The following is a 9,789-nucleotide window of genomic DNA, read 5'->3' on the forward strand; positions in this document are numbered from 1 at the left end:
CACTAGAGACTGTGAAGGAGTACGTTTACCTAGGTCAATTAATCACAGTGAACGCTGATCATGAGAAGGAAATTCACAGAAGAATAAAAATAAGTTGGATCGCATACGGCAGACATTGCCAGCTCCTGACTGGAAGCTTACCATTATTACTGAAAAGTAAGGTGTGCATGCAATCAGTGCATTTTGCCAGTGCTGACATATCGGGCAGAGACTTGAGAGCAAGTTAAGGACCGCGCAAAGAGCGATCGAACGAAGATTGCTAGGCATATCGTTAAGAGAGGGAAAGAGAGCGGTTAGGATCAGAGAGCGAACGGGTATAGACGATATTCTAATTGACATCAAGAGGAAAAAATGTAGCTGGGCAGTTCATGTAATGCGCCGGTTAGATAACCGTTGGACCATTAGGGTTACAGATTGGGTACCAAGAGAAGGAAAACGCATTGAGGACAAAATACTAGGTGGAGCGATGAAATTAGGAAATTCGCGGGCGCTCGTTGGAATCGGTTGGCGCAGGACAGGGGTAATTGGAGATCGCAGGGAGAGGCCTTCGTCCTGCAGTGGACATAAAACATGATGATGATGACGATGATGATGATGATGGAGGTGGTGGCCCCCCCCCCCGAAAAAAAATCCTGGGTACGTGCCTGCTACGCCGCCTAAACTCTGCGAATGCGGGCTGGCCCGAACGCACTGCGCGCCCTGGCACAGCCAGGGACGCAAAACCCGCGTGTTTCTATTTACGCCCAAGCCCAGCGCTCGATCGCTGCGCCGTCATGCGCTGCTCGCGTGTACCACGTTTCTAGGTACTTCTTCCCCAAAGCTTCACGGCGAGCGCCCTAGATCCTTGTAGGTACTTGGTGGGCCTAGGGAGATGTTGTGCCTGGGCGCACAATCTGCTCACCCAGCTGTCGCTAAGAGAAAATAGGTGTTTCAAAACAAGCCGCCTATACACCAGAACACCGTGAATTCAAAGCGCGCCGCCATATTGATGAGCGCTCGTCGCGCCATCTATCCCAAGCGTCGCGAAGTAGCAGGTCTGGGCTGCCACGCCGGGAGATGCGACCCGGCGCATAAGCGAAACTTGGGCTTTTCAGCTGGCGTGTGTCGCGTTTTTTCTAACCTGTAATTTTCGCTGTCTCGATCCAATCAAACTTCAAGGCATCATGCAAGTCCGCAATGGCCACACTGAGTGCTGTGCAGGCTGCAGAAGCGAATAAATCAGGCAAGTACGCTATTACGTTTGTGCAAACCGCGCGCTATATGCTAGAACACGTGAGCTGTAATATCCAGTGGCGTAGCAACAGGGGGGGGGCGGGGGGCCGTGGGCCCCGGGTGCAAGGGGCCAGTGGGGGGTGGGGGTGTCATATACGCCTGAAGACACCCTTTCCGCTGGCTACACCTGGGGGGGGGGGGTGACAGAAGACCTATGGGCCCCGGGTGCCAGACGACCTAGCTACGCCACTGGTAATATCTCCGCATTTTTGGCACGTAACCTGTGAAGAAATATACAGCACTGTGTTGGTGCCATATATTAATAAAGCACGCAGAACATTGTCCTCTGCACTTTCAGTTTGGTCTTGTTTGTCATGGTCACTACAGGGTTGGCCGCGTTTGGCAACCAACTGGCGAGGTCGTATGACTGGGCTTATAGACTGCCTGATTAGCAGACGCCTGCCCTTCACCACCTGCACATTGAAAACAAAATATATGTTATAGTAAGAACGGCTGTAGTTCTTTCCCATGCTATCACTATTGCGAAGATATAAAGTCCTCTCAATATGAAAAATACACCAGGCCAATTGTATCGTGCTGTTGTACTTAAGAATGTTGTACTTAAGAGTACAACATTCAGAACACAAGCCTACAGCACTCGAACAAGCAGCATACGAAGCTAAACCTGCACTCAATGGAAAATGAGGAACTACAGTAGTTATAATGCTCAACTACATGTGCAGTCAAAGCCCGTATAACAGGGTGAGCATGACAGATGCAGGTGTTGTACAGCTGCGGCAAAAACCATGACAGGGCACATTAGATTACCATCCCTACTTTAAGCTGCATCATCAGGGACCCCTTCGTACAATACAACAACCGCACCTGCATTAAATTAGCCCCACCAACTGCAGCTACCTGGTATCAGACCTGTTTCGCCTGTGCGAGGCCATATCGGATTGTTGGCGCTCCCTTAGAAAAGAAACAGTAAAATAAAAAAAAACTGGCGAGAACGAGCAAAATTTTGTTACAAAATACAACTAACCACCTTATTTTCCTCGCTATATGAACGGAAAAATCTTGCGCTTTACCCCGCATAAAAGCCCGCGCGCAGTTTAGAGCTCAGGAAGCTCAAATGAATTCGTCACGAATGACACCTGCAACACCAGCTCGTAAAGACAGGCGCGCTGCACGAGCACCTTCGGCGACGAGCAGTCGTGGTTTACGTTTTTGTGGACGCATGCTACGTGACGAGCAGACTTCGGTTTACTTTCATAGCAATAACGCTCACCAGCAGGGCGACATTCTATTGCCTACAACTTGTCGTTCACGCTTAATGGTCATGCCGTCCACCAGCTGCAAGTATCGCTAACCGCAAACTGAACTGTTCCGCTTAACCGTCGGGAGCTCTGCATGACTAAAAACACGAAAAGGCTTGTCTTTTTGTTATTGGCCTCGAGCTCCACCACTGGAAAAGCTGGCGCCACCGTCGGCGTGACGTGCTAGGAGGGATCACGTGGACATAGCGGCCGCGTCGGCTGCTTCGGGCGCACCGAAGCGAGCTGAAAACGAGTTTAAATTCCCTCGTACGCTGCGGTCCTCATTTAGTGGCGAAATTTTCCCGCTTCGAGTGTCTCCTTTACAACGCTTCAAAGCACTACAATAGGTAGTGGCTGCCTTTGAAGGCGCGCAGCATGGTAGGCTACTGCTTGGTTCCGCAGGGCCGGACGCACGTATAATGGAGGCCGGTGTCAGCCTTATTCACACGTAGCCGCAGGACAAGAAGCTGCGTGAAGCTTGGCTCGCGAAACATAAAACCGGCAAACAGTCATCGGCTACAACTCGGGTATGCAGGAAGCACAGACGCGAGGAAGATTTCTGCTACGTCGCCCGGTCTGCGATGTTCTGAAAACGCGCACTGAGACGCTCGCCCGAGTCCGCTGCCCGACTAATGTCATGACGGTTTGGTCTATGAACTTGTCGATGCTATAGATACTCGCAAGTTCAGTGGAGTGGAAAGGTAGCGGTAAGAAGCAAATTTTAAAAAAGCATGGCATATGGTCATGTTTGTGTTATGAATTAATGCACTCGATTACAAAAAAGGAGCAGCGGGAAATTGCACGCTGAGAACACCGATAAACATACAGTGCGACGCAACTCGAGAAATAATATTGAAAGGTCAAAGAATTTAGAAGAAAAAAAAAGATTGAATCGTCGCGACGGGACATCACAGTCCCCGTAGGGGTCGAAGTCTCTACAATGAAATTATTTTTGAACAGCTCTGATAGCGCCCACGCAACAATGGTTGCTTGTATACTGTCATATGCTCATATTCTGGGGCCTAAAGCTCATGACACGGTGCGAAAACGCGCGCGCGGAGAAAGCGAAACAGTGCGCGGACAAGCATGCAGACGCGCATTCGGTCGCTGCGAATCTGCGCGATCGCTGCATTGAGGCTTCGTTCTATTACGCTCCATTTAGTTATGCAAACACTATAAGAACATTATTTCACATAGTTTGCTCTCAGCGTTTACCTGCCTTTCAAGCAAGAAGCTGGTTCAGGAGACTTCATCGCGGCGACCCCGCGCAGCGGCGTTCACTGTAAGCATTCGGTAAAGAGATAGAGTCTGTAAACGATTGTGTGCTTTCAGTCTGCCCAAGATTATTATTTAGACAGTAAAAAAACTTCTCTCGTTTCTAAAGTACTTATAGAAATGTCCGGGAGAGCTCGCGCGTGGTGTTTTCACTGAGCGCTGACAGCAAAACCTATGAGGAGCGCGCCGCATGATCCCTCATACTACGCCAGCGAGGCGCTTCCGATAGATGGCGACTCCGTAACTCCTCGCCGCCAATAGCCAAGGCGAAGCACCGGCACGCGATTCTGCTCTGTAGGCTTGTTGCCCAGAAAGTGCTCGGAGCAAACCTGCGTGTTACACATATTACGTTCGTAGGGCGCAAAGTTGAACGTGGCACCAAAATATACAGAGATCGAATACTCACTCGTGCATTTTCACTGGGTTGGTAGTTCTTCCTATTCACTGCAGCTATCCACCGGTGGCGCAGCTTGGCATTCTTCGTTGCGGATGGAAATCGGTGCAGGCTGAAAACACCGCACCGGCACGATTCCCTACGTGTGTTGTGCTCTTCGCAAACAGCGCTAAGCAACCTGCTCCTTTTGCGCTGGTTGTTTTGGCATCCAAACACGACGCAATGATGCCCAGATGACTTCTTGTACTTTGGATCCGCGTGAACGGGCACATTTCCGCACTTTCGAGTCCTAGAGCTGACGCTCGCCATGTGTGCCGGTCGCCGGCGAACACACTTTGGCAGCCCAGTACAAGATGGCGCCGGTCGATCGGGCAACCCGTGTGCGAGAGTATGCGTTCGGTTAGTCTGGGTGCGAGGCTGTCGTGTTCTGGTCTATAGACCGTTCTTTCGTAGGCGCCGCCATATTGTGAACTCAGTGGCGCCGCCTATGAGCAGCGCCATACTGGCTTGGGTGAAAGCGGTCTTTTGCAGGGCAGGTATACGCTCGGCCGCAGGTTCCGGCGTTTGTTTTCGCGGTCGTGCGGTCTGTTTAGTATGACGTGCGTCTTCTACGTTGTAAACGGTTCTGTGAGACGTGCTGAAGTGGTTTAAGGCATCATGGCCGGAATTTTTGCTAGCGCTTAGGTGGACGGAACAAGCAGCGCGATGTGTGCGCGCATATTTGAGCCTACAATCAGCCCCGGAGATCAATTGTGTATTTCTGAATGTTCCAATCACTAATGTTACCTTATTGCAGTATTATCCTCTATTTCTAAACTGCGGTTTAAGAGCTATGAAACATACGCGACGATCGTAACAGAGTGGGTACCATTCTGCTACGATAGGAACTGTGATGTTATACTTTGACAAGCGTTCAAACTGTTCGTTGCAGGTTATATTGCGTGACTACTTGGTTCGATGGATGAGGTTTCTGCCCCTGAATAAAATAGTTTAGGCAAGCAATAGTAGCATACTTTACAGTCTGAATTAAGCTTGTCCAGTAAAGGGACTCTACGAACTGCGCGAGCGTCCTAAGCAGTGGTAGGTGCTGGATTACAGATATCTTTGTTCTATATACCGCATGGTCCAAGCATACGGCATCAGCGGTTATATATTTATAAACGTTGTGCGGCGTGACTACGCGAGGTCGTATTGCGGCGTTAGCCCGTTTTCTCTTGCTTTTTCGAGAAAGAGGATGATAACCGATTTTTTTTTTCGACTGTGTTCGTTCCGTTCTCTACGACGCACTCACACGTACTACGAAAATTTTGTCCTCGAAAATATAGGCATTGTTTTCTTTTTATGCGATCCCTCTCATATATTATCGCCGTATACAGGACATAAAGGCAATGTCGAAGTGCACAGCTTACATATGTATCGTGCTGGTTCACCAACCGCAGTGATCGCTGTGTTGAGCAGCGCCATCGGCCTCATGCAGGAAGGCTAGCGTAGACATATGGTAATTTGAAGCCTACTAGGCATGAAATGCGCGAGAACGATGCCGGTGCATCACAAATATTTGATAACGCCTGCCGCTTACATGTGTCGTGGTTGCTTTAGGTGGGTCGTGCACGAGCATGCGCTCTTATGATTTATGTTTCACTCCCTACGCAAAGCGATTAGATAGTGAGCAGATTTACCATTTCATGCTGCTAATACAGAGACACGTTTTTTTTTTCTTGTTGTTGAATGAAAACCGATATAAGCAAAATAGTTCACAACACATACACCCACCGCGAGTGATAATGTGCGTACACCGCGGCTGATAAAGCGCGTCACATTTTTGCGCCCCCAAGAGATATTTCCGCCTACTGTAGTCACCGATGCACCGAAAAGCTTCCCTGACGAATTTATACGAACGGATATGGCATAAATTTCAGAAAGTACCATCTAAAACATCTCGAAATCGTTCCGCAGCACGCGACAGCAATACCTTCAAGCAGCGCCGCGCGGGATCGCCCAAGCCAGAGAGGAGGAAAGGCTCTCCGCGCGCCCTGTCCTCCTCGCCCGATGAAACGGTCTATAGACTGTTTTACCTAAGGCAGCTGGGCGCCGCCATATGCATCATACTAGCGCCACCTGTCGGCTTTCACCGGAAGCGTCATTGCCGCGCCATGCTGGGCTGTTAACTGTGTGTTAACTGCGCTGGCAGTGCCTTTTGGCAACGTGTTTGTATGAGGTGTGCCGACGTTTGTGTCTGTGAATTCCTGCGGAATTTTTGTTAGCGCGTTGCAGACGCATCTTTCTGCTCGCGAAGTCTTCATCGCTGCTAGGAAATGGCCACAGTGGCCACAACGAACAGCAGCACGCAGCCAGGAGCCAGCGGGACCCACACATTGTCGGCTGGGGATACGATCGACATCGGTGAGTGTGTGCGCTCAACTCGAAATGTTTTGCGCGTCAATTTCGCGTAGAATAAACAATGCATGCTGTGTTTCATCGTTCGCTGTGTCCGCGATCGCGCAGCCAGCAATTACATACAGGTGCGTCTGTGAGTTGTACTTTGAACGGGAGTGTTAGCAGCAGCTGTCAGCTCGCACGTTTGTGGCGGCGCGGACACCGCATCTTCCCATCGCTCGCTATCCTGCTATGAACAATATCTTATCGCATGACTGGTCTGCAACCAAGCTGCTTAGGATAGCTTCGCGGCGGTGTCCTACCGAAATCTTCGTTCTCTGTTGCAAGTGCTTTCCACTCAGACATGTGCGGAACGACGCAGTTTGTACTGATCTGCGATCGCGGAAAGCCGTCTAGCCGTCCTAATAATCCGCCCGCATCGCTGGCGTGCTACGAAGCCTCATCTCGCGTAATAAATGGAAACTATGTGGGAACGAAGCGATATCTACCGTCTCAGAAAAACGAGCACTTCGCGGTAGCCCAGTGGCTATGGTGTTGCGCTGTTGGACTTAAGGCCGGCCGCAGCGTCCACTGCCGTGCGTTGTGTTCACACTAAAGGAGCCGAGCTGGTCAAAGTAATCTGGAGTACCCCACTACAAACAGCATTTAATGTTTTAGTGAAGGGAATGTAGGGACGTTACAGTCTGAGCCACGGGCATGACAATGTCGCCTCCAAGTGCATCTCACAGTTTTTTAAAATTAAATTATGGGGTTTTACGTGCCAAAACCACTCTCTGAGTATGAGGCACGCCGTAGTGGAGGACTCCGGAAATTTCGACCACCTGGGGTTCTTTAACGTGCACCTAAAGTTAAGTACACGGGTGTTTTCGCATTCCGCCCCCATCGAAATGCGGCCGCCGTGGCCGGGATTCGAACCCGCGACCTCGTGCTCAGCAGCCCAACACCATAGCCACTGAGCAACCACGGCGGGTTATCTCGCAGTGTAACCAAAGATGAGGCATTGGTTTAACACATATGAGATCGATGATCTCATCTCCCATCGCATGTTCCCATTGTATTTGATAACCCACCGTGGTGGCGTGGTGGCTATGGCGTTGCGCTACTAAGCCCGGGGGCGCTGGATCAATTCTCGGCCGCGGCGGCCGCATTTCGATGGGGGTGAAATGCTAAAATGCCCGTGTACTGTGCATCGGGTGCACGTTAAACAAACCCAAGTGGTCAAAATTAATCCTGAGTCGTTCTCTACTGCGTGCCTTGCAATGAAATCGTGGTTTTGGCACGTAAATCCTCAGAATATAATTTTTAATCATTGTATTTGTTGCTGCAGTATATGCAAATATTTTTAGCCTGCATATTCACTCACTGATTGATGTCACCTATTTTTCAGATGGAGTGACTTACGTGCACCTAATGTTTGTCAAAAGCTGGGTGGACGATGTCAAGGCGTGGCCAAGTGTGTCTAGTGCCCACATTGTGTGCTACCTCATCAAGAGCAAGGCATGTGACCTCAAAGAAGCTGAGGCATACAAAAGCCTAGACTCCTACAATTTTGTACAGAGTGGTTGGGTGGGCCAGGTGCTTTGTCACAATGTTAACGCAGACTTAGTGTACCTCAAGGCGGATGTTCGACCATCGCAGGCCATAAATCAAAAGCCTTGGACAGCATGGGCTTGCGTAAGGCACACCGGACAGGTGATCACTGCTGGTTGCTCGTGTATGGCTGGGAAAGCAAGGGTTTGCAGCCATGTTGGTGCACTACTGTGGAAAGTCGATATGGCTGTCGCCTCGGGAATGATCGGCACATCATGTACTGACCAAACTAGCTCAGTGGAACAGGGGAGCAAAGAGGAATGTGGAACCTGTCCTGCTTGAAGATATGGACTTTAAGCTGCAAAAACGAACTGTGGACTCCGAAAACAAGGCCCCAAAACCCACACGAAAGTTTCATCACTTCGGAAATGATGTAGAGCTGATGAACCACATTGGGAGGAAACCATTTTCAGATCTCTTCAACATTCCTGGTGAGGGCACATTTCTTCCAACATGAAATGAGTGCAGTTGTGTTAAGTGAAATGCCTTAAAATTACAGCGGCGGTTGTTCCTTGAAACCCTATATTTTTTTTGCCACTGTATGGCATCAGTATGTTTCTTGGCATCGACACGCATACGTTAGGAGACTGACGGGTTATTTGTTGCCATTTATTTAACATGATGGTAATGCACATTGTGATAGGTGTTGGTGCCTGTCAAATACAGTAGATATCATGTTTGGTTATTGAATATCATTATATATACAAGTGGTGTTAGCCGGCACAGTGCAGTGTGAATTGTGTGTAATTGCCTTATATCTTGCAGGTACCTTGCTTCATAGTACATTGAATGCGGCTGCTTGGGACCCACGTGCTACTGATCTGCCAAGCCAGCCTCGCCACTCACATACAGACCCTTTGGAACTCCCAAAAGGCTGCGACCCTTGCAGAGTATTTTATCAAAAGTTTGTTATGCTTTCGAATGAAGGACGGGCTTCCCTTGAATTTGCCACTAGGGAACAGGGGTGCCCGCTATGGCGCATGGCCAGGCGCCTTCGCATAACTGCATCAAATGTGAAGCGGGTTCCTAAAAGGGAAAGCACTGATCCCTCGAAAGCTGTTTCTGCGCTTTCAAATCCAGGCTTTACCGGTAATGCTGCCACAAAGCATGGGCTGAAGTATGAAGCCATTGCAAGAGTAGCATTTACGAGGAAGACTGGTTTGGCTGTAGCGCAGTCGGGTATGGTAGTGAGGTATGGTAGTTTTGCGTCCCTGGCACAGCCAGGGACGCAAAACCCAATACATCTAGGGCGCGTACCATGGCGCTTCGGCGAAAAAGTACCTAGAGATGTAGTACGTGCGGGCGGCGCATGGCGGCGCAGCGATCGAGCGCTGGGCTTGGGAGGAAATAGAAACACGCCACCGGGCGACGTGTAAACGTCAGTGCGCGCCCCCTCGCGGCTCCCCTGCGGGCGGCTTCACTGCGTCTCGTAGGCGCTCCGTGCTGGTCGCCACACTTCCCTATTCTAGCCACTGTAGCCACACGATACGCGCACACGTGCGCGTCTCACTGCGCGCAGCACAGGGCTGACAGACCAGCTTCGGCGGAAACGTTCGTGTTTGAGAAAAGTTTATCCTCAATTTCATTATGACTAACCTTTCT

General features: G+C 50.0%; 1 pseudogene; it reads left to right on the forward strand.

The window, feature by feature from the left end:
- Nucleotides 1–6,515: 6,515 nt before the first annotated feature.
- LOC142578344 (uncharacterized) lies at nt 6,516–9,563 on the forward strand (annotated as a pseudogene).
- Nucleotides 9,564–9,789: the final 226 nt, after the last annotated feature.

This window comes from Dermacentor variabilis, chromosome 4, assembly GCF_050947875.1.
Source record: "Dermacentor variabilis isolate Ectoservices chromosome 4, ASM5094787v1, whole genome shotgun sequence".
Taxonomy (NCBI): domain Eukaryota; kingdom Metazoa; phylum Arthropoda; class Arachnida; order Ixodida; family Ixodidae; genus Dermacentor; species Dermacentor variabilis.